The sequence below is a fragment of the Eretmochelys imbricata genome, chromosome 1 (genome assembly GCF_965152235.1).
Source record: "Eretmochelys imbricata isolate rEreImb1 chromosome 1, rEreImb1.hap1, whole genome shotgun sequence".
NCBI lineage: Eukaryota > Metazoa > Chordata > Testudines > Cheloniidae > Eretmochelys > Eretmochelys imbricata.
In genome coordinates, this window is record NC_135572.1 from 311,774,892 (window position 1) to 311,800,402 (window position 25,511).

Genomic DNA, 25,511 nt, shown 5'->3' on the forward strand with positions numbered 1-25,511 from the left:
TTGAACTCTGGGGAAGGGAATAAATATCTCTGATTGGAAGGAACGACATTGCTATGCTGCTTGGAATTTGGAAAGGACAATATTTCTAAGAATAAGCAAGGGATCCCTGAGCTGCTTAGCTAGGATAAGCCCTAAAGGACATCTAGAGCTTGTATATTACAGCAGCTTCTATTACCTTTTGAAACCTAAGACAGTAACTCTTTTGCATGTGTATGTTTACCTGTTTTAACCTTGTAAATAACTCTCATTTCTTTTTCTTAGTTAATAAACCTTTAGTTAATTATAAGATTGGCTACAAGTATTGTCTTTGGTAAGAGATCTAAGGTACAATTGACCTGGGGTAAGTGACTGGCCCTTTGAGACTGTGAGTAACCTAAATATTGTTGTGATTTTTAGCATAAAGTGACCATCTATCAGAAAGACAAGCTTGCCTGGGTGGCAATATAGACCAGAGCACTCAAGGGGACTGTCTGTGACTCCATGTTAAGGATGTTGTAGTGCGTGAGGAGTTAACTTGGTTGGTGACCTCTACGTATAAAACTCAGAACCAGTTTGTGTTTTGAGATTGGCAGTCATGGTCATGAGCCACTCTAGACAGCTTAATGCAAGTATGTAATTTAAGCACCTGAATAGCACTAATCACTTCAGTGGGGCTACTCATGGACTTTAACTTATCCATTTCCTCAAGTGCTTTGCTGGATCAGGGCCTAACGAAGGAAGGATATAAAGTGTTCTAGTAGCTAGCTTTGCTCCCCATGTGCCAAATCTGCTGATTCATTATCACTATTTAAGTCACCAGGGAAGTGCACAATGCAGCGGCAGTTAAAGTTCACAGAGGTTTGCATGAAGCTGCTGTTTGGTTTTGCTTCACCTGAATTTGCATCTTGGGTTCAAAACAACCCAAAAATTCAAAGTGAAGTTCAGTCAGTTTTCACTGGGTTTCACACTGAAACCTTGGGTATTACAGTACTACAGTTCAGTCTAGGTTCACTCCAACCACAAATCCCTGAAAAAGATGTGAATCATTTGACAAACATGGACTACATTTAAAGATTTAACAAAGCCCTTTACCAGTTTTGCCTTGTTTCTGGTTTCATTCCAAATACCTCACATAGCTCTTCTTAGAACCCTGAATGGACTGAGGAGAGTATAAGTTGTCCTTAGATACTTTTACATTCAAGTAGCGTGATTCTCTCATCTGTTGTGTGTGCAGCTCCCAATAAAGTCAATGGGAAGAGGGAGTGCTTAGCTGATGAGGCATTGGGCCCCTTCTATTTGGAGGAAAATATTGAAGATTGTTGCATTGTTTGTTAATAAATGGATATTGTCATCCTGAAAATGAAATGCCTATTTATGGCTGACTCCCCATAAGTTTTCATCTATGCTCTTTTTAGAAGCATAAAGTGAGGTTAAGGTAATTGCTTGCAGTAGGGTTGGGAATTCATGAACTGGAAAAACGTGACTGTGGCTCATAAATTGCTTTCTGTGTTACTAATTTCAAGACATTCTCCCAGTAAAAGGTGAATAAATTCATTTACATGATTTGCGTATTGTGCCATTGGAGCTCAAGAGTAAAGAACTGTATATTGTGTATTAACGCCAATGCTAAAAATAGATTGTAGTATAATTGAAATGCAAGAAGGAGCATTTATGTTCTGCACCGTTCAGTTAAAGCTGTACTCACTAAATTAACAAAACAAAACAAAACAAAAAACACCTTAACAAATAGATTAGGTAAATTGTGATAAGCCCAAACATTCTTTGTTTGTTCTCCAATGCATTTTGCTTGTAAAAGTGGAAGAAAAAAGAGATAGCTCTCCCTCATTTTTTCTATCTTCTCTATTTTGGCGACTTGCGTATGTTTTGTAAAATACATTCCCAATATGCATTGTTCAATCAAACAGACTGTTCTAACACAATATGACTTTTAACTGTGAATATTTTCTGTAAGTCTGGTTTCAGAGCTTGTTTTTTTGTGAGAACACACTATCTTTGATTTAATTTTTTCCGACACTGTGCCCACTGCACAGTAGAAAAAAAAGTGTAATTGTAGTTTTGTCCTTTACAGCACAGGACAAATAAATGTCAAAATCAAATGGTGGTGTCCCCCAAGGGAAAATATACTTCAGTTATGAAATATTCTTACTCAGTTCCCATTGCTATTCCTATGAACACCTAGGTGAAGCTGCCCCAGGACCTAATCAGATGCTACTCATTTGCATATAATAAAAATTGTGCAATGAGGTTTTAGAGCAACTATGAGGAAAAGTGCATAATGTCTCTTTAAAATCGTCTGGTGTAAAACTAGTGCTGCTTTGGCTCTGCATAAATGATTGCCAGCTCTTGAACAGAATAGTTTGACAAGACCTGGTATGAAATGAATATCTGTTTTTATTGTTGGCATTTTAATTGTCAGTTTAATTCTGTGTTTAATAAACATGCTTTAAAGTAGCACAGTGCTATTTCCTGTTCTGTTTCTTGGAAATGCTGTGATATTGATAAAGTGTCAGCCTCTTACTTGGGAGTGACGATAACAATCAACGTTACAAAGGAATCATTAAGGAAGCTTTAAGAGGAGACTGATGCAGGGAAACGGCCACTCTTGGGCTTTATTAGCAATCTTAATTGCATTGTTACGCAGAGCAAGTGAAAACTAATCACCCTTGGTTCATAAATGTGTTTTGCACCTTTGTGGAAAGAGTGGATTTAAAGTTTGGAATTTTTTTCTCTTTAAACGCAGAGATGTTTTGAAGAACCAGCTAAGGATTGAGAATGAGAGCAGACTCATTGCCCTTCATTAGGATGATAAATTTGCTGTCCTCAGCAAGTTATATCTGCTTCTGAAACATTTTAGCTTTAGCTTTTTGATGCATGCAGGGCTGGATGTCACATATGGTCTCCAACCATATCACTCCACACTTCAAATCCTTTCACTGGATTCCTTTCTATTGCCACATCAAATTCCATCTCCCCACCCTCCCTTTCGGCTGATGCAGAATCTTGTCCCTGTCTACATGTGCTGCTCAGGTATCATGGTTGCATTCAGATGATGCCCTGGTGGCACGTACACATTATCCATCCATCCATGCATCCATCCATCTATCCACTGACTGCTCTCATTTCCTTCTTTTCCAGATCATGTGTTCAGATCATTGCCCTATGTTTACTTTTTAACTAAGTTGGACTGCAAGAACTTTGGGGTGGGGACTCTAGATCTAAATGTGTGAGCGTGCTGCATTAAGATGTAGGATTGAGGCGATAATCTGTCAGCCCTTTCAGAAATCTAATTGCACTCTTTGCATTTCCTGTTTGATCGCTATATATGCAGCACCTCCTGTCTTGGCCTGAACTTGGCTACTATTACCTCAGACAGGATGTTGCTGAGGAAGTCTTCTGTGTGGCAGCTGTATCTAATTATCAAATTCCTACAGAGCTGTCAAGTATCTTGCCTGTCACATACATATACACCCCATACTCCCTTAGCCCTCACCCTGTTCGTATCTATCTGCAGTATTGATGCAAAAATACATGAGGACTTGGACCACACTCTCTCTCACCTACTGTAGTGATGTTGTGTCTCCATTCCTTTACTGCTTACCTTACGGGTTCACTGCCAGCATGGGGCATTCCGCATCAAATGATGGAGGAGGGAGCGGGGGAAGAGAGAGAGTTATAAGGAGAGAAGAGGGTGGAGGAGGCCTGGAACTGGCTATAGTAATTTCCCACTGGGCAACTGACCCTTGGGAAAATGGGTAGAATGTAGTGGTAGGAGCTCTGATGGTTCTTGGGGCATCCAGAACTGTGAGTCATTTTGTTACTCCCTGCCTCGAGCATGAGGGAGTCTTGCCTGTGACTGACTGGCTTTCAGCTCTCTGACACCACCAGCCTTTAAGCCACTCAAGCATTCTCCTTTGGGCTATGCCAGCCCTGTCTTCACCGTGCACCCCAGTCCACAAGTCCCTTTGAATTGTTCCCCTGGGCTATCCAGCCCCTGATACTGGGTATTCAAGAAGTCCCTGATCCTTGCCCCCAAAGAAGCAGTATACCTCCGTTTACCTGTTTTTCCTTAAGCCATCACTCCTGTATAGAATACAGCACTTATAATTAAACAAAAGTAGGTCTATTTAAGAAATAAGAACCATTTAACTAGAAACAAGAAAGAGAGCGTGGAAAACAAATGATTACAATACAAAACAAAATCATAAAATGCCCCCCCTGCAACCCCCAAAGTCAGTCAGTCTCTTGAGAGCTGACTGGCTTCACCAGAACCAGGATCCAATTTTTTATGAGAACAACTTGTGCCTCAAGATCTCCTCAGCGAAAGGATTCAGAGGACCTCTTCCTCCTCTGTGTTTTACTGAAACAGTCTTTTTGTTTCAATCCATAGACAGGGGGTTTGTAAAGTTCCTTTTTTTACCTTTAAGTGGTTTTGATTGTTTTCATTGCCTCTGATGGCTTTCTATTGAAAGTCTTGGAATTGAGCAAGGCTGAACAACGGAGCCTTGCATTGCATCACCAGCTAAACAGGGTGGGGAGACAACTCCCTCCATCCTGAATGGGCCATTACTGAGACATATTATCCCCTGGTGACTAATTTTTACAATTCCATAAAGGATATTTTCAATATAAGTGCATTATTCCTTAAATTCCTTAGCCATACGTACATCTCGCAATGATTATGAATCTTGACAAGTTATGAGCTTGTCAAGCTTGCATGTTACTCTTTATGGATAAATATCCTGTAGGATGTGTTTAGTGTAGTAAGTTTGTCAGGTCTGAGGTGAGAGTTGTTTGCAAAGAACAACTTTGCCTAGGAGCCTCTGTGTTACAGAAGCAGACATAGGTTTATGCAGGAACAACGGCAGGAGGAAGATGGAGTGTGGGTGATGGTGAATATGGGAAGGAAGCAGGCATGTAAAGAGCCAATAGCCCAGGGGTTAGGGCATTCACCTATGATGTGAGGATCTCTGTCTAACTGGGAGCACGGATTTGAATCTGTCTCCCAGGTGAGCCAGCTAACTAGTAGGCTATTGGCTAGTCTGGCATGGATCGCTCTCCTTCTTTCTGAAATTCCATCCTGGGCCTGTGAAATCTTTTCTGATGAAAGTTTTGTGTAAGCAGATATGTGCCTGCCAAAGGTTTTAGTTTTTGATTAATTAGCATTTTGCAATGAAAAATCATATTGTTGAAAAATTCGCAATCAACTCTAATTATAATGCATTCGCTCAAAGGGGCCTTTTGAGATGTAAATTATGCTTTAAGGCAGTGGTGTCAAAAACCCAGCCTGTGGACCAAATTGGCCCACTTCTTTTGTATATACAAGTATGCTGTAAATCTGAAAATGCACACACACTTGTGTTCATTTCAATCTTTCCATACCAGAACAGCTGCAAAGTATGCTAATATGTGGAGAGTTACATTTGATTATGAGACTTCGGAAGATTACTATTTCCTTATTCATTGGAGAATGTATATCATATGGAGGAGAAAATCTTTCTCTTTGGAAAGGTGTATGTTCTGTCAATACCCCATAAGACAATCCATGGAATGATTGAAAATCATTTAAGGGCCTTCTCTTAAAACCATGGAAACATTAGTAGGACATTGGTGGTAGCAGCAGGCTCAAGCTGGATTCGTCTTGTGGCTATGTCAGTTAGTGCTATAATAAAATGTTACGTTTTTTTCTAGGTTTGACAGCAGAGCAAATCTGTCTTGGCTGCTGACTGAAGGTGGTTATCTACAGTATGATGACGTCAAAGCCTGAGTGTCGAAGGAGACGACATTTATTACCTGAGGTTCATCAATTTATATTGTTCTTGAGCTTGACATCTAACTGTGGTACTTAACTGCCCCCAGTTATCATAGTATCTGAGCACCTCACAGTCTGTAATGTGCTTGTCCTCACAACACCCCTGTGAGACAGGAAAGTGCTATTTTCAGATAGTAAGTAGGTACCGAAAGACTAAGAGAGCCACCCAAAGTCACACAGAAAGCCTGTGGCAGATCTGGGAATTGAGCCCAGATCTCCTAAGATCCAGTTTAGTGCTCTCATCCTTCCTCTATAAAATGCTCCATTGCAGGAAGTGGTGTGGCCCGCAGGGACATGCTGTCCACCGGTTCCCGCAAACGGTAAACCACAGCCACTGGGAGCTGTGGGTTGCCGTGCCTGTGGACAGTCAATGTAAACAAAGTGTCTCGTGGGCCACCAGCGGATTACCCTGACAGGCTGCGTGCAGCCCGTAAACTGCAAATTGCCCACCACTGATTTAGACTCTGACCTAGAACAAAAAACATCTCTCTACAATCACAATATTTTATTATTAAATTAAAAAGCAGATTTAAAATAATAATGTTAATTTAAAGTCTTGAATGAGCTGGAAAAATCATTAGGATACAAATATTTTGTACCACTACAGACTCTTTGACCATTGCGTACATATTAATTTATATGGCAATGCAGTTTTTCACTGATTGCAAAAATTGCACTTGAATAAGAAGCTAGTTGCATTTTAAAGTTCTTTGTTTGGTCACAACTTTAAGTGAAGCTCTTATTCAGAATTGATGCTAACTGGTACCCCTTGTCAGCAGCCTCAGCAAACAGGCCAGTGAATGGGCATGAAAAGTGAACTATCCTTTCACCCTTAAAGGATCTCACCTGGCCTGTTATTGGTTAAGCCATATGGAAGAGCTCCCAGTTTTGGGAACAGAGAACTGAAAGTCCCACACTTTCCAAAAGCTAATAATTGCAAGAGTCGTTTTTTTAAATTGCTTAAAACAGTATGAATAAAATATATCTGTTACTCTGGCAGTCTATGAAATTCCCAGAATTTCAAACTCAGTCTCATATTGCAGACTCACTTGCTCACAGGCCATCAGAGACTGGGAACACTCATGCTACTCTCCAGTGACCCTTTCTGTCCATCACTGATGAGTTCTAGAGGGATCTATGTCCAGCTCTCCTCACCAGAGACATGGTCAGCCTCACTTGGTGTGCTTGACGATTTGGGATTGTAAAAGAAGAGAAACTGAAGGGATTGAGGCCCGTCCAGCACTCAGCTACCATGGTAATGGGTCATGGTATAAAAACCTAGATAGATCAATTCCACTTCTGGAAAAAATATTTTTTAAAAAATATTAATATTAGATCATTCTAGAAGATATTGATTATAAATAGCACCTGCAGGTATACTAATATCGAATTCCTTGGATGTAATGTGACATCATCTCAGGCAAGTGCTGGTGCAAGCAAATAGCTCAAGCAACCAGAGTGTAGCAGGCATCATATTTCTTCCATTAGTCCACAGAATTGCACCAGCCTTCGGGTTACAATAGCCTCTCTGGTCCTGCATTCATATTCCATTGGGGTGGGGGTAGAATTGGCTAGTGGATCCCCATAGTTGTGGACCCACCAGTCCTGCTCATTCTTTGTCACCATGGCAGCACTGTAGAGTAATTTCAGAGCTGGCTTTTGTACCTGTGTGGGCTTTTAGCATCATGTCCACATTAGTTCCACTGCAGACAGGCCTGTTCACAGCTGTGGAGGCAGGGACAGGACTTTCCCCTGTAAGCTTAGTACTATGTTCTCCCAATGAGTCACAACAAAGTACTCTAGTCATGTCCATTATTTTTTTGGCAACAATTATCTTTGTTACTATCACCTCATATTTAAGAGGCAAAAATAATCATGTCTCTGTGTTGATTCATAATGTTTTGCAAGCGTTTCCATAAACAAAAAAAGAGTTTATAGGGAAAAAAAGGCACATGGTTTTCTTTATTTTCTCCTCTTCTCTGTGATCAGTCCCATTTCTCAAAGGTATCAGTAGAGTGGTAAGGACCTGACAAAGTCAGATTTATTAGAAGTTATATAGGTAAATTATAGGTCAGTTCTTTTCATGAATTGAGACTGTGTGGTCCTTTTCTACCTGGGGAATCCATTTGTTCCTGAAAGCCTCTATTGTACTCAATACAGCAGAGATTAGAAGCATCAGCTACCTTTTATTCAAAACATATTTGCATTAAATTACAACAGGTTACTTTGCAGCCAGACATATGAAAGCCATATGTATGTTGTGTAGAGAAGAGTGTTAAAATTCCCCTGAAGTGATAGAAATATGAGAGGCAGAGAGAGAATATAATTTTGGCAATTGTAGTCAATACAGTGAGGCTAAACTGAGCTTTGTCTCTGTGGTACTTTTAGCAAAGAAGACATATGTCTTGAAAGTGGTTCAAATATGTTCCAAACATAAACCGTTTAAGGACGTCACTGGTAATTCCAAACCGTGCCGCATAACCACATATATGTTCCAGATAGTGAGTGAGCTGAAGCATACTTCATGTGTACACTATACTCTGGCACATTTTATAATGTTTTAATTTCTGAGGATTAGTGTTTTCCCTGATGGTATCATAGATATGTACTAAAAATACATGCAAAGGGAACAGTTTCTATTTGGTGAATTATGTTAAACCATTTTGTTAAAGCTAGTACAGCTATATGTATTTTGCGCCAACTCTATTGCTGCGGTAACAACTTACATCATAGATGAATCTGGGCCATCAAATTCAAGCACTATTACTTTTCTAATTTGTTAATTACTGAATATTAATATTAATTAACTTAATAGGCCAGTGTTTGCAACTAGGTTACTTGGCTAGGAAATAGAGAGCTCCACCATCAGCCAGGGTAAAATGATTTGATCACATACAATAATACTATAAGGTGGTGCACATGTTTAGATGAATTGTGTGACATTGTCACTTCTGTACACAGTGCTCTAATTTCTATAGAGAGTCCCAGTTTGCGAGCACTTTACTTGAACAAGAAGATTTAATTTATTTGTTATTTTATGAAGCATTTTTATGCGTTGAAAAAGTGCTACTTGTTTGCACATGCTGGTTATGTGGCATTCTTACATGATTTCATGCTTTGCTGATGGAAAATTAGACCCTTGTGTATTATAAAAGAATAAAAGATAGCTATAGAATCAGGATGCGATTGCCTCAGGACATTCTGTTGACAGCTAGAAATATATACAGACAAAGCAATGTCACTGGATGCTAATGTGAACTATAGAAGTTGATGAGTATGGTAAATCCCTGTAAAAAGAAAAGTCTAACTCCTTTTATTTTGCAGGTTTTGCCTTTAAAATTTCCAGCAAGTAAACATTTCAATAGTTCTGTTAAATAAAAACTATTATGTTTTATAATTATATGTCTGTTAGTGTACATAACATTTGTTTATATGTTTGTGTCAATATCTCTATTCAGAAAATAAAACGGTCCTCTTAGAGGGCCAAACCCTTACTCAGGGCTGACTCTAGGTTTTTTGCCACCCCAAGCTCTGAGAAAAAAAAAAGGCTGGAATGCCGCCCCTTGAAATGTGCGGCCCCAAGCATGTGCTTTCTTTGCTGGTGCCTAGAGCCGGTCCTGCCCTTACTCACCATTCAGGTGAAACTCTCATTGACTTAAGGAGTGGTGAGTGTGTAAGGAATGCTGGATTGGACTGGTACTGAGTTGGATTAAGAAGATTCATATTATCAGTTTATCTGAAACTATAGCAAATTAGCCTTAGCAGTTACAGTAGCTTTTCTGGCTTCTTTGTGCTTCCAATAATCATACTAGATGCTTCACAGAGCAAATCTCAGGGCAGAGGTGTGAATTTGCTTTTATTGAATTTAATGCTAGCAGGATAGTATTGTTTCATTTCCATGATTTACCTTACTATATCTATTCTCTAACAACTCAACTAAAATGAAACTGTTTTGATGTTGGCTGTCCAGTCCAGCTTTCTTATTTGTTTAAACTTTAACAATATAGCAGGAACATATGAAGTTTGAAACAACTGATACAAAGTTAAGTGAAAATATCTTCTTTAGTGATGTTAAGGTGATGGTGATTTGTATATCAGACAGTTTTTTCACCATTACAATTCTACTCCAATTTAAGAATATTTTTAATATGTCAGCAACCTTGTGTTTTGAGATAAGAGAAACATAATTACTTTTATTATTCACACTAGAAAACTCTAAATTGCATTCAAAGGCCCAGTTCTACTTTGATACACTGGTGTCAATCCAGAATAATTATGATTTATGCAAGCTGTAACTGAGAGCAAATCTGAGCTCTGAGCATGTAGAGAAATTGAGACTGTCAGAACTACTATATGCATTTTGTTCCTAATTTGGGGCCAGATCATCTCACTACACAGGGAATAGGAATCCTGTGCATGCCTTCAGACCTCTTACTTCTTGGGACCCTGAGGTGGAGTATACAAAACCCAGCTAGCCAAGAAGGTGTTAACAACAGCCCTGCCCTACTACACCTGCAGTAGAAGGTGTCAGGCCTGGAGGGAGACATTAAAAAGCTGAACCAGCTCAATTAGAAGCTGACCTGATTGCTGGCTCTCACTTAGTGAGAGAAAATGAAACAGTTGTGGGGTGGGAGGCAAAATGTTGTCATGGCTAAGATGCAAGAAACAGAGTAGGAATAAATGGTTAATTTTTATCATGGGGAAAAAGTTAACAGTGGGGTGCTTCATGGTTTTGTATTAGGTCTGGCATTGTTTTATACATTTAATAACAATCTGGAAAGGGATCTGTTTGCTGAGGTAGCAAAAGTTGCAGACGACAGAACTTTATTTAGGTTAGTCAAGTCCAGAGAAGACTGTGAGAGGGACCTATCTAATTTAGGTGATTGGGCATCATAATTGCCGTTCATTGCTGATAAATGCAAAGTAACGCATGTTGGAGTGAAGAACTTGAATTGTTCATATGCCTTGCAGGGTTCTAAAGTAACTATATGAATTCATGAAAGGGACTTGGACATCATTGTTGACAGCTCAATGAAGACCTTTGCTGAGCTGCTGCCAACAAAGCAAACAAGAAGTTAGCATTGATAAGAAATGAGATTGAGAATAAAATGGAAAAATATTATAATGCCATTATGTAAATTAGCGGTGTGGCCTCATCTAGAATCCCATGTACCATCCTAGTCACCCCTTTTCAAAAAGGATATTGCAGAATAAGAGGAGGTTCAGAGAAAGGTGTTGAGAAAGATTAGGGACATAATAAAACTCTCATATAGTGAGAGACTGGGATTCTTTCCCTTAGAGAGAAGATGAATAAGAAGGCACCCGATAAAAATATATAAAATAGTTAATGGTCTATAAAAGGTAGATTGGGAGGTTCTGTTCTCGTAACACAAGAACAAGAGGACATTCCATTAAACAGAAAAGTGGAAAATTAAAAAGAGTTATAAAAGGAAATACTTTTTCACATATACTGATTGGACCATGGAACTTATTGCCACCTGATATCATTGAGGTCATGAAATTAGTGAGGTTCCAAAAAGGGCTGGGAACTTATATGGATAACAAGTATATCCAGAGTAATACTAGTTAATCCTAAAAATAAATAAACATTGAAATTTACCTCTAACTCTTTGGAATTAACATAAGACTGTGATGGGGACAGATTATCCCATATCTGCCTACTATGGGGTTTCTTGCAATTTTCTCTGAAGCATTTGGTGTTGGTTACGATCAGAGTCAGGATACTGGACTAGACAGATGACAGGCCTGATCCAGTAGAGCAATTTCTATGTTCCTATTGATCTCCACAATGCTTCCTGGCCCTTCAGCCTTCCCTGGACTCCAGTGGAACATGGAACTATGACAGTCTACAGTGCTGATGGCTTGTGGACCCAACATCCCCTCCCCAACCCCAGAATGCCAGGAGTGCAGGTGGCGCATACCTCCCAGCCAGGGCCATCACAGAGTGGGGCTGGAGCCCCATGCAGAACAGGAAGCAGGAGCGGGGATCTAAGGGTGGAGCATGGCCGGGGCCTTCCCCGCTGTCCATGGTGATATAGTCTTTAATTACATGATCACTAAGGATCTTTCTGAACAGCCCTGAAGTTCGGACTATAAGGGTGCGAACTGCAGCACGCACTAGTGTGTTGCACTATAACTCCCCTGCGTGGAGGCTGCTGAAGATAGCAGGTTGGTGGCATTCTTCTCTTTTCATCCAGCACAGTGACAGTGTTCCTGTCCCTGCCTCTTAAATCTGGAAGTACATCATGACGAGGACCTATTTAAATTCAACACTTTAATTTGTGTCTTGCTCATGTTAGGCAAAAAGTGGTACCCATATATATAAACAGTGCGAAGCCAAATTCTACCCTAACATGGGCATCCTCTCCCCCCTACTGAATGTATCTGAAATCAGAATGTGGCCTTCATATTATGCGAACCCCTAAGATACTGTGTGCTGTTATGCCTGCTTACAGCACTAGATGAACAGAATACTGGACAGAGCATACACCCCTGGAGCCACTAAGAACATATGGCATAATCCAAGACAGGTGTTTGTAAATCCAAACGATCGCATTAGACCCCCTTAGGCTACAACCTGAATGACAGCAGTGGGATTTTGTAGTTTATGTAGGACCCTAAATTAAATTGTCACCCTGAATTTGTGGAAGGCACCTAACTGGGGTGAAAAGGAGTTATGATTTCTTCTTGCAGGGTAGGATGGAATTTCTTCCAATTACTTTAGCCTACATTTTGCTTGAAGTATAACTTTTAAAAACATTTTTTAAACTGTTACTTAGGTTTTTTAAAGAAATGTGTCCAGCAGTGTGTCACTAGACTTTGGGGTCTCTGGAATATACATAAGTTCTTTCCAGGATGAATCATTTGAACACATGCTAAATAATGGAAACCTGCTTGGATTGATGAATTCTGATTGGCTTTGGCAGCTGTCCATTCTAAGGGAATAGATTAATACACATAAATGATCAAGTTTAGCTACTTGAACTACTGTTCAATATTGTAAACTGCCAACTTTATAATCCTTAAGCAAAAAAATAGTTTTTCTCCCCAACAAAGACTTTTTATAAAAGCAATAAGGTAACTGCATGAAGTATGCTTATCATGATATAATCACACCCCAGGGGGAATGAGAGGTGCTCGACTGCACCTCATGCTTTGTAATGACCCAGGGGTGTGATTATCTTATGATAACCACATTCCCTGTCATGCCTTATTGCATATATATTCCACATGTCATAATGAATCCTGAAGCACTTTCTAGGTCTCGTAGCAAAGGCAATGACTTTGAAGTATAGGAAGTAGCCAGATTTTCTAGGTACATACAGATTAATATTGTATACATGAGGAGGAATTATGAATGACTACTTATCTGTACTAGCCAGGCCATAGTTTTTAACTATTTCTGGGAACTTTAGGTTTCACATTATGTTTTATTGGTGCATGTTAAATTGTTCTATCAAAATGCAGTGTAAGAGCTAAGCAAAATATACCATAATATTTTAGTACCATCAAGGCAATGACATCTGTGACACAAGTAGCTTGTAATTTCCTGGTAGGACTGTCCTATAGGAAAGGATGTGAGTGTGATTATCTGGCTTTACTCTAGAAATCATTGTACTTTTAGTTACCCTTTAATCAAGAATTATAGCCACTCTGGTTATAGTGTTCTGAATCTTGAGGTCTAGGTTTCAGCAATGGTGGAAGAGAAGAGAAGGGTTGAAAGAACTGTCAGGAGTCCTTTTCAATGGTGGTTGAATATCATATAGATCTCTCTGCTTCTGGAGTTATATCAGGAAGTTGTATGTCATCTGGAGACATCTATTTAGTTTTAAAATCCTACACTTTAATAGTAAAAATAGTAATACATTCTAATTAAAATGAATAGGGTTAATGGGAGGTCCATAAGGGAACTGGAAGACCAAGATCAAGGGACTTCTGAATTCACAATTATGGACTGACATAAAAGACAACAGGATAATAAACTAAGCAATTATCTTTGATATACCTTATGATATAATCGCACCACAGGGGGAATCTGCACCTCAGGGAACGGGTTTCTCAGCAACTTTGCAACCTTGTTAATCTGATATATGTCGCAGTCAACATTTACATACTACTGTGCTGTGCGGGAAAATCTTCAGTACCGTTTCATGCCTGTCAACATAAATTGGTAGATAAGATGATGGCCTATCATTATGACCACTGATGGGTTGATTCATTGTCTGCATCAGCTCTGAGATCAGTCAAGTTAACTGGAGGTCACCATAAGGAAATCTGTGTCTAAACTAAAGCTTATTTAGCTGTATAGTGCACAAGTGGAATACTACTGATTATCATAAAGGTCAGACATGCACATTTTAACTGGTGGTAATGAGTAGTTTTAAAGATGTTTGAGCCTTTTCTTAATCTTGCCATGTCACAAGGCTTCTATTGTTATGCACCACAGAATATGCCTTTAATTGTACCGTTTGCCCTATTGTGTCTTGATCACAGAGTGGGTAGGATGATGTTACTTGTGATAACCGCCTACCACATGTCCTGATAATTACTAGTCTTCAGTAAATTGCACAGTGAAGTAACACAGAAGTCTGGTAAAACAAAAGGCTCCAAAAAGTTGAAAGCAATATTTAAATAGTTTCATGTAGTGTACCATATTATGCTGAATGTGTGATGCCTCAAAGTAGGGTATAAAAAATAAATAACTCTCAAGCTTGAATTATAGAAACTGTAAAAATACTAGAAAGCATTTTAAGAAGTCTTATAATAATTAAGAATTATTTTAGTTTCTGTGGATGGTCAGACTGAATTACTGAGGAAATATTGAAAAGATACTGGAGACCCTGTGATTCATCAAAAAATTAATGCCTGTGGCAAATTATTTTATGAACTAAGGACATTCATTGCATGTAGAAAGTAGTTTTCAGACAGAGATGTGCAAACAGTACTTATGGTTTCCAAGGGATGTGCTATCTCAGTTTCATTTGTAACAGCTCTGAGCAATTAGTTCCCCTAGTATTTCAGAAAAAGAAGCTAGGTTGAAAAATGACAAGTTCAGATAATTCAGAATGGTAGTGTCCATGAAAACCTCAAAAGACATGTAAAATAATCTGAGAAGAATGCTAATTGCTGTCGATGGCTTGGGTAGTGGTCTGAGTGAACCAACCCCATTTTGAACATTTTCTTAAAATGTCTATTTAAATTTAACTTTAAATATAATGCTCTTTATTTCTATTACCTAGCCATGTATGGAAACTTTTCCTTTAAAAGTGAGTATGCTTGATAAAAGGAGCTTTGAGGAAGCATTTGATGTCATGGGTTGAAGAACTGACTAGAACATTCCTTATACTGACTGCAGACAGTAAAGGCTGGTAAATAAATTAGGGTTTAAATTTTGGCCTCACTGAAGTTAATGGCAAAACTCCCATTGACTTTAAAGGGGCCAGATTTTACTCCACAGTTTCTTGAAATTAACAAACTAAGGACCTGATGTTTGAAAGTGCTGAGTGCCTCCTATGAGGTGCTGAAACTCCTTAACTACTACTGTCTTCACAGGATGTGCTCAGCACCTTGTAGGATTGAGCCCCCAGATCCTGCAAAGATTGACGTGTGGTCCTTAGCTTTAATCAGGTGAGTGTAATTTCATTCCTTTGAAGTCAGGAAGTTCAAGTGACCTTAACGGGATGTTGTGAAGATTGTACAATAAAAATGTATACAATGGAGTTTTTAAAAGATGTAATGTGTCTAAGAGTGCTAAGTATTTTTATTAGTAGTTTATTTGTTAGTCATTCAGTGCTATGTAATAGACCAAATTCAGCCTGGGCATAAGTAAGTGCATCACCACTGTCTGTATTGCAGTTGTTCCTGTTTCCATCATAAACAAATGTGATGATTTTTGTGTCTTTCTCTGATCTTTGAGCTATATTTTTCATGTGAGTTGGAAACGTTCATGTTAGGTTAGTCACTCTGGTGCCCTCTGGTGTAACCACTGCAGTGTGTTATGGCGCCATAAGCACTGGAAGGAGGCCTGGCCAGGGACTGTGCTGATTCTCCACTTCCCTTTCAGCAGTTCATTTCAGAAACGCTGGTGCAGTGGGGAGCATATTCTACATCCCCGCTGCCTCTCTCCCTCTGGATTTAACCTGAGGATTTAATCGGGAGGAATGTTAATGTCCACCCACCTCTCTTGCCTAGCTTTTCTGAATCTTGTCCCTTTAATTAATAATATAGTTTTGCCTCAAAAATATAGAGTTTTGCATTTTAAAAAACATTTAAGTAGTAGCATGTGATTTAGTGTTAACATTGAAGCATCCAGTGGATCTCAGAGTGAATGAGTCCTTTATTTTTAGCATGCTTTTTGGGAAATACAGGCCTGCGGACAGCATTTCCGGGCCCCAGGGCAGAACAGTCAATGAGCCCCTAGAAAGGGATGGGCTATTTTTAACCAGCAGTTTGGGTGTTTTTTTAGCAGTTGCAACGCGACTTGTGCTATTCTGGGCTTGGGCTATTTTGCTGACCCTCACTCCAAAATATATCATCTGCTTGAGAAGTGCTGCACTTCTGCCGTTCACCCATCAGATGGTGCTGCGGCATGGCACCAAATACAGCAGGGGGTGGTGTGTGTGGTGGACAGGTGCGCAGCAGGGGGCGGGGCAGGGAGCCACTGCCACAGCCCATCATGCAGGGCAGGCTGGAGCCGGGACCCACGCTGTTGTTTGCCTGGTGTGGCGTCGCTGGACCCCATGTGGTGGCTGGTGCATGCGTGTGGTCCACCTGATATTTGGGCAGCGCTGCGGCTGCGCTGGTTGGTGCCCAGTGAGTTGCTGCCGGCTGTGCTGCTGGCGCCCAGTGACCTGCCGGCTCTGATGCTGGGTGCGCTCTTCTGGCTCGGCCAGGGCTTCCACCTGCCCGCCCGGCTGCCTACGCCGCCGCCAGTACCGCATCGCGTGCGCCTAGGAGTGCACCGAGCAGCGGCTGCAGACGGAGGGCCCCAGGCCCTTTTAAATCATCCGGGCCACTGGGCAATTTTCCCCCTTTGCCGCCTCCTTTCCCCCGCCCCGTTGGCAGGCCTGGGGAAATACATCCGAGAAATTACTTTGTAACAAACACACACACAAACTGTAATGAGTAAAAACTTTGTATAATTTAATTCACCATCAAGCTTATTTTAGTGAGTTTTATAGCAAAAAAAAAAAAAAGTAATCCTGTTTTCATTTACTTTATTTCTCCCTTTAATATTCTGAAAAAGGCACAGGTTACAAATATTTCTGTATGTGAAGTGAAAGACCTGATTCTGCACATGCAGAACACACACTGCCTGATGAACTTTCCATTGCTTGGGAACTCTGCAAGGGCTACATCTGCAAAGGACAGAATTTGGCCTAGAGTATTTTAAACCAGGCAATATATAGCTATTAAGGGTTCAATCCTACACTCTCTGCTTGCCCCCAAAGTTTCACTGATGTCAGTGGGAGTTGGAGAGTACACAAAGAATGCAGAATTGGGTCTCTTAATAAATACGCTTTCTCAAGGCAAGCTTAATCTCTTATCCAGTAAGTTGCATAATGACAGGTTTCAGAGTAACAGCCATGTTAGTCTGTATTCGCAAAAAGAAAGGGAGTACTTGTGGCACCTTAGAGACTAACCAATTTATTTGACAGTATGCATCCGATGAAGTGAGCTGTAGCTCACGAAAGCTCATCCTCAAATAAATTGGTTAGTCTCTAAGGTGCCACAAGTACTCCTTTTCTTTTATCCAGTAAGAATACTCTAGGATGGCATTGAAAGATGATTTTATGTTTCAGGCATGGTAGTTATGCTAAAGGACAACAGGTTTTCCCCAGCAATTTACAGTATTAAAATTTTTTTTTTGTTTTTGTTGTTTGTTGCCGTTGTTTTTTTTTAAACTGTATAGCTGAAAAGAATTGTAATTGGATATGGAGACTTTCAATTTCTGGGTCACTTGTTTGAAACCATCCCAGGCTAATATTTACCAGCTGACTGAATATCTTTAATATTTGATGGCTATTTGGTAATCTGTGTGAAATAAATTGGTGGTCCTATTGGATGGTGTCCACATCTCAAAAAAATTATCACTTTTGGCATTAATTGGAATCTTTGGCAGAGAACTCAAAGACTGAATTGGCAGAATTATGAAGTCTCACCCTTAGAAATGATCCATCCACATCAAGATTCAGGCTCACTGTGAAGAAGCTTTGATTTCAACTGTTTATGCTTTACTTATGCTGTGGAAAAACATATGACTTCACACTCCAGCAGGGAACTGTGAACTGATTCAGAAAAGAAATGTAACTTTCTGCTAACCTCAGACACATCGAGAACTGAACTCAAACCAAATGTTTTGGAGGTTTAAGTTTCAATAATTTTTAAAAATTATTTACATTGTTCTGTACCTCTTCACTTCAGGGTTCTGGCTGCAACTAAAGCAGAAATAACATGCTATTGAGAAAGGAGCTACTCTTTAAAATGTTTCTGATTGGAGGATTTTTGGGTGGTTCTGGAAAACAATTTTTTTGCTCCCTCATTGAATCTCTCCAGCACAATTAACTCCTGTCCACCATGATCCCATCAATATGAACAATAACAACGGGGACCTCTGGAAATAGTTTCAGTGGACTTAAAAGCTAGTCCTAGGCAATTATAGGAAAAACCATAAATAAACTGGTTTCAGAGTAACAGCCGTGTTAGTCTGTATTCGCAAAAAGAAAAGGAGTACTTGTGGCACCTTAGAGACTAACCAGTTTATTTGAGCATGAGCTTTCGTGAGCTACAGCTCACTTCATCAGATACATACCGTGGAAACTGCAGCAGACTTTATATATACACAGAGAATATGAAACAATACCTCCTCCCACCCCACTGTCCTGCTGGTAATAGCTTATCTAAAGTAATCGTCAGGTTAGGCCATTTCCAGCACAAATCCAGGTTTTCTCACCCTCCACCCCCCCACACAAATTCACTCTCCTGCTGGTGATAGCCCATCCAAAGTGACAACTCTTTACACAATGTGCATGATAATGAAGTTAGGCCATTTGTGCAGGAAATGGCCTAACTTCATTATCATGCACATTGTGTAAAGAGTTGTCACTTTGGATGGGCTATCACCAGCAGGAGAGTGAATTTGTGTGGGGGGGTGGAGGGTGAGAAAACCTGGATTTGTGCTGGAAATGGCCTAACCTGACGATTACTTTAGATAAGCTATTACCAGCAGGACAGTGGGGTGGGAGGAGGTATTGTTTCATATTCTCTGTGTATATATAAAGTCTGCTGCAGTTTCCACGGTATGTATCTGATGAAGTGAGCTGTAGCTCACGAAAGCTCATGCTCAAATAAACTGGTTAGTCTCTAAGGTGCCACAAGTACTCCTTTTCTTTTTGCATAAATAAACTGTGATCTTTAGGAGAAATCAGCAACAGGTATTAATCTCTAGCAATTTGTTTGCCTGGGTCAGTGTTTTCTAGGCTACCTTCTCAAGCAAAGAAATTAGTAAATTCCTTTTTTAAATGAAAGTTGAGATTCTCCTTTCGATTTCTAGGACCACCAAATCAGGGTATCGTGTAGGTACAGGCCAATAGTTTAACCCAGTGTGGTCCCACATTAATCTCTGGAGCTTCTTCTCCGCAGCCTCCAATACCTGAAATACTCTCCCTGATCAGGTCCACCATGCCTTATCTCCCACCACTTTCAAGTCCTTCAGAAACACGTTTCTTCAAAAGGCGTATACATTATCATGCTGTACTCCTCTCTTGACCCCGAGAAGCGTTTACACATTAGTTTAGTTGTTTTTGTAAATTTCCAGCTAACATATGCTTACAAAACTTTATTGTTCAAACACATTACTTCTAATTTTTCCTACCTCTATCTTTCATGCATGGACTGTAAACAGATTAGGGCAAAAACCTCATCTCAATATCTCACTAACACTATACAATAAAAATAATAATGCCAGAAGTAACTTGATAAAACCACTTCTCATGAGATTACAGTCCAATTTTGGGGGAGTTTTGGGCAAGCATCCAAATTTTGGTTGTCAAAGATCTAGAATATATGTCTCGAAGGGACCTCAAGAGGGCAACTAGTCCAGTCCTATGCACTGAGGCAGGACCACATGTTCCTAGACCATCCCTGCTGGGTGTTTATCTAACCTTTCTTAAAAACCTCCAAAGATTCCACAACATCTCTGGAAAGCCTATTCCAGATTATAATTATAATTATATAATTATTTTTATAGTTAGAAAATTTTTCCTAATATCTAATCTGAATTGCCCTTGCTGCAGATTAAGCTGATTATTTCTTGTCCTGTCTTCAGTGGACATGGAGAACAATTGATCATTATCCTCTTTATGACAGCCCTTAACATACTTGAAGTCTATCAGGTTCCCCGTCAGTCATTTTTTCTCAAGATTAAACATGCCCATTTTTTTTTTAACCTTTCCTCATAGGTAGGGCCCTTCCAAATTCACAGTCCATTTTGGTCAATTCTACAGTCATAGGATTTTTAAAATAGTAAATATCATGATTTCAGCTATTTAAATCTGAAATGTCACAGTGTTGTAATTGTCGGGGTCCTGACCCACAAGGGAGTTATGGTACTGCTACCCTTACTTCTGCACTGCAGCAGGCAGTGGCAATGTCTTCAGAGCTGGTGAGCGGCAGCTGCTGGCTGGGAGCCCAGCTCTGAAGGCAGAGCTGCCACCAGCAGCAGCGCAGAAGTAAGGATGGCACCGTATGGTATTGCCTCCCTTCTACGCTGCTGCTGGCGGGGCTTTGTCTTCAGAGCTGGGCGCCCGGCCAAAGCTGCCACGCTTCAGCTGCCCAGCTCTGAAGGCAGCACAGAAATAAGGGTGGCAATACCACTATCCCCCTAAAATAACCTTGTGACCCCCCTGCAACTTCCTTTTGGGTCAGGACCCCCAATTTGGGAAACACTAGTCTCCCCTGTGAAATCTGGATAGGGTAAAAGCACAGAAAAGATCAGATTTCACAGGGGAGACCAGATTTCAAGGTCCATGATGCATTTTTCACGGCCATGAATTTGGTGGGGCCCTACTTATAGGTCAGGTTTTCTAAACCTTTTATCATTTTTTCTGTTCTCCTCTGGACTCTAATTTGTCCTCATCTTTTTTAAATTGTGATGCCCAGAACTGGACACATTACTCCAGCTGAAGCCTCACAAGTGCTGGTTAGAGTGGGACAATTACCTGCCATGTCTTACGTCCAACATTTCTCTTAATACACCCCAGAACATTATTAGCCTTTTCCACAGCTGCATCACACAGTTGACTCCTATTCAATTTGTGATCCACTATAATCCCCACAGCCTTTTTAGCAGTACTACTGCCTAGCCAGTTTATTTTGTAGTTGTGCATTTGATTTTTCTTTCCTAAGAGTAGTACTTTGCATTTGTTCTTATCATAGGTGCCAACTTCTGCTGGCGCTGGTGGGTACTCGACCCCCCCCGCCCCTGGCCCCGCCCCGACTCCACCCCTACCCCACTCCCATTCCAACCCCTTTCCCAAAGTCCCCGCCCCAACTCCGCCCCCTCCCTGCCCCATTGGACTCCTTCCCCAAATCCCTGCCCTGTCCCCACCTCTTCCCCGCCTCCTCCCCGAGCGTGCCACGTTCCTGCTCCTCCCCCCTCCCTCCCGGAGCTTGTTACGCTGCAAAATAGCTGTTTCACGGCAGCAAGCGCTGGGAACTAGCGGGTGAAGCGGGGACGCAGTGCGCTCAGGGGAGGAGGCAGAGGAGGAGGTGAGGTGAGGTGGGGGGGGGTGGGGAGGGGAGCTTGGATGCCTGTGGGTGCAGTAATTTTTCCCCGTGGGTTCTCCAGCCCCGGAGCACCCACGGCGTCGGGGTCTATGGTTCTTACCAAATTTCACCCTGTTGATTTCAGACCAACTCTCTAATTTGTCAAGATTGTTTTGATTGTAGTCCTGAAGGCTCCTCCGTGGTAGGTCTCCCTCTCTTCATGCAGAAATGGGGGCTGGGAGCAGTACTACAAAATGCCCATCTTTGCTAGAGCTTTGTGTGGAAGGGGTTCTGCTTTGTTTTGGAGGTAATGCAGCACCATCCCTGCCAACTCCACAGATATACCAAATAATATCTGGGTAGATGGCAATGTACATAGACTCTAAGGTCAGCAGGACCATCATAATCATCTGGCTGCTTGAAGGGAGCCCTGGAAAGATAGGCTTTGTGGTGGATGGTGCCAACCCCCAGAACAAACTCTCCAAATCCTCATCCACCACACCCATGTTTCTAAAGCTCACTGAGATTCTTGGATAGCAGAAACCACATTATGGAGATATAAGTCGTGACTCCATAGTAAAGGTTGCATTGGGTCCTATGGCAGGAGTAAAAGTCCTCTATTTCATACTTCGCAGATTGAATTTAGTCTCCAAATTTGGCACAACAACTCTTCAGATAACAATTGACTTTTCTGTGTAATTTTTTAGTAAAATATTTACTTACTTTTGCCGAGAAAATAGTTGATAATGATCCTCCTCTGAAGTTTTGCTGTGGCTGCTGCCCCTCCACCCACCCAAACAAGCGACCCTTTTTACGTTTTAAAATTAAACCCAGAGTTATTCCCTGCATTCAGATTAATGTAAACGAGCTTTGCCACGAGTAGCCAGCAAATTGCTGAGACTGGTCAGTGACTTCTGTTTTCTGAGGCTAGGCACCTGAGTTGCCAGCTGTGCTCTGCTCGGTCTGGAAGATTTATCCAAATCAGTGGCATTAAATATCAGCGACACTGAAGACCACTGTGCCAATACATTAGTTCAAATGGTTCTTGTACAACAAAGCATTGTATGTCAAGAGAAACCCGAGAGCATTTTATGACATTAGAACCTCTGTCCAGGGACAAATAATAAGTTGTGTTTATTCTAACTTTTCAATACTTAACCCACACAATACAAAATATGAAAAGTAAAATCCTTTAAAAAAAGGTTTCGTGGGCATAGGCCTTTGATGTAGAGTTATTTATAATCTCATAGACTAATGCATTCCCAATTCTTCATTGCTCCCTATCAGATAAAAACCAAACAGTGATGTCAGTGGTTCCACAGAGGTGAGAAATTTGACAAGTTAGTGTGTTTGATCAGGGAGTGTGTGCTTCAATAACATTTTTAGAATTGTTCATTTTCAAATACCTGTGAAGAGCTTACAAAGTAGAGAGCTCCCTGATCTTTGCATTTTTTCCTCTTTAAAGGTTCCAAAACTTTGCTGTCGCCACCACAGGGGTTATCTAAATTTTTGTTCTCATTATTCTCAGCATTTTATTTTCTTTCCAGAAACGAGTCTTTGGTCTTGACTTGTATTTGCCACAATTAACTTTTATATAGCTCCTTGTAATTCTTTCGTAGCATTCCATTCAAATAAGGGGCAAAAATGCAAACCTAAGTGGAACAAATTAAACTTTTCAGAGTTCTTTTACAAGCAAAAATTCTCTTAGATGAAACTGTCTGGGGTCACACACCTCCACCTGAAATATAAATGTCCTGAAACCAAATAAGTAAAAAGGGAAAATCAGTTGACTTGTTTTGTGTTGGATTGCGGGTTTTATGCACATCAAAGTCAAATGAATAGCAAATTGAGAAGAATTCCACTTATGGTTAGAAAGTCCGTGATAGTCATAACTACATAATTGTGTAAATCTGTCCTTATTTATGTGAACTTCTTGTGAGATTTACTTCGGGGTATAACCTGTGAAGTGCTAATGATCTTACACTGCAGTCCTGACTGTCAAATCAAATTATAATGCCATTGCATTTCTTTTTCAAGCAGTTGCAACATAGATTAAACTTCTATTAGATGTAGGACTAAGCACCTCATTAAGTGGGTTAGAATCAATGTTGATTTCTCTATTAAAATGAATAGCCTGTTATTGATCAGTCACTGCTAAACTATGTGAAGTTGCTGTCGATCAGGAATTAGATGCCACTTTAAAGAGCAAATTTATTTTTATTATTGCTACCATTCAATACACCTTAACTTTATTCTGTTGCAACCCCTTTAATTTAACAAAAACCTGTATGATAGGTTTAACAACCTGGTAGCTATTTGTCTGCCTGGGGAGTGTGAGCCATTGTGTTAATCTTTCAGGTCATTTTGCTTCTAGGACAATTCAGACTTTCACATACTCTAAATAGAGATTTACAATGCAAATGCTGACAGATCCTTAATCAAGGTTATTAAAGTTACTGGAACTGTTCTCTTTCTTAGAGTAGATTTACACGAGTGTAACTCCATTTACTGGAATGGAGCAGCTCCTGATTTATACTAGTGTAAGTGAATGGAGAATCAGACCCATTTTCTTATGAAGTACTTATTAGTGGAATGGGAATGTAATGTTACATGTGACTGGTGACTTATAAAGTAATAGATTACTGATTATTTTTGCATTTCGTAGGTGGATTGTACTCTGAGAAAGGCCTTAACAATTTAACAGCATTTCTCACAAGGTCATATCAATAACAGCAAATCGGAGAAGACTTCTGTATGATAGGCTGATTCCTCATGTAGCAGGATAGCATGTATATACCAATAATAGCACCCGCAGAGAACAAGAAAGTCTATCATAAAAAAAAAATCTCTTGAAATACAATGACTTGTTGTACAAGAACCACTTGAACTAATGTATTGGCAGCGGCTCTCTTACCCAGCCATGACGCTTACATCTTTGTGTTTTCAGCAATTAGCTCAGGACAGGAATAATAGAATTGCCAAGAAAGATAACTGAAAACAATCTGTGATATTTTTGAACCTTTCCAAGTGTCCAGGTGTCTTTTGAATTTTGTAACATAGTCTTTTACTGTGATCAGTTATTTACAGAAAAAATCTGGCACCTTGATATCTTGGTGATGGGGGTCACCGCAAACACTTAGATAATTTATTTCTCTGCAGTTCTATCTGCTGAATGCCTGGAGAACATCATCCTCAGGAAGGATCTGGGGTCCCACAGAGCTGTGCTTTGCTTATCCCTTTAATCTTTGGGATGTGCAGAATTTGCAGGTCTCAGCCTCTTCCTTTATTGAAAGGCTGCACATCTCCTCCATGTCTAGAAGAAAATGCAGTTCCAATTCAAATTAGGTGATTTCAAGAGGATATAACTCATGGCTGGGCAAGAGATCCGTTGCAAGTACATTAGTTCAAATGGATCTTGTACAGCAAATCGTTGTATTTCAAGAGGGCTTTTTCATGATAGACTTTCTTGTTATCTGCAGGTGCTATTATTGATATATAAGTGCTATCTGTAATTCCTGCTACAAGGAGAATCTGCCTATCATACAGAAGTCTTCTCAGACTTCCTATTGTTGATGTGACTTTGGGAGCAACACAGTTAAATTATCGGTAGGAGAGTGATTCCTGGACACACAAGTCTGGAGGCATGGCCTGAATGACCTTGTGCTCCAGTGATCCCCAACTGACCGATGGGCTGCTTGGGACTGGTGCAGTAGGCATAATTCAGAGCTATACTAGGTTGCTCCTGGGGACTAGACTATGGCCTGGAAGCCTTAGGCGCAGGCAGCAGCAAAGGTTGCTTTTAGTTGATGATCCATGGTCTGAGATTTGAGTTTGTGATGAAACATGAAACCAGAAACAATATGGATTTTGTAATAAGGGTTTCTCACAGATTTCACCCTTAACTTCTAAATGTCTT

The 25,511-nt window shown here is 40.4% G+C and overlaps 1 protein-coding gene across 2 annotated transcripts in view; it reads left to right on the plus strand.

Annotated features, from left to right (window-relative positions):
- The window catches only part of MDFIC (MyoD family inhibitor domain containing), a 176,837-nt gene that overhangs the window by 142,611 nt on the left and 8,715 nt on the right, over nucleotides 1–25,511 (plus strand). The window contains exons 9-11 of one of the 2 annotated variants that reach the window (XM_077834251.1): nucleotides 5,689–5,795; nucleotides 6,853–7,064; nucleotides 15,383–15,457. The gene's annotated coding sequence lies outside the window, so the exon portion shown is untranslated. The remainder of the gene's footprint in view (nucleotides 1–5,688; nucleotides 5,796–6,852; nucleotides 7,065–15,382; nucleotides 15,458–25,511) is intronic. The other variant, XM_077834253.1, reaches the window with a different exon arrangement.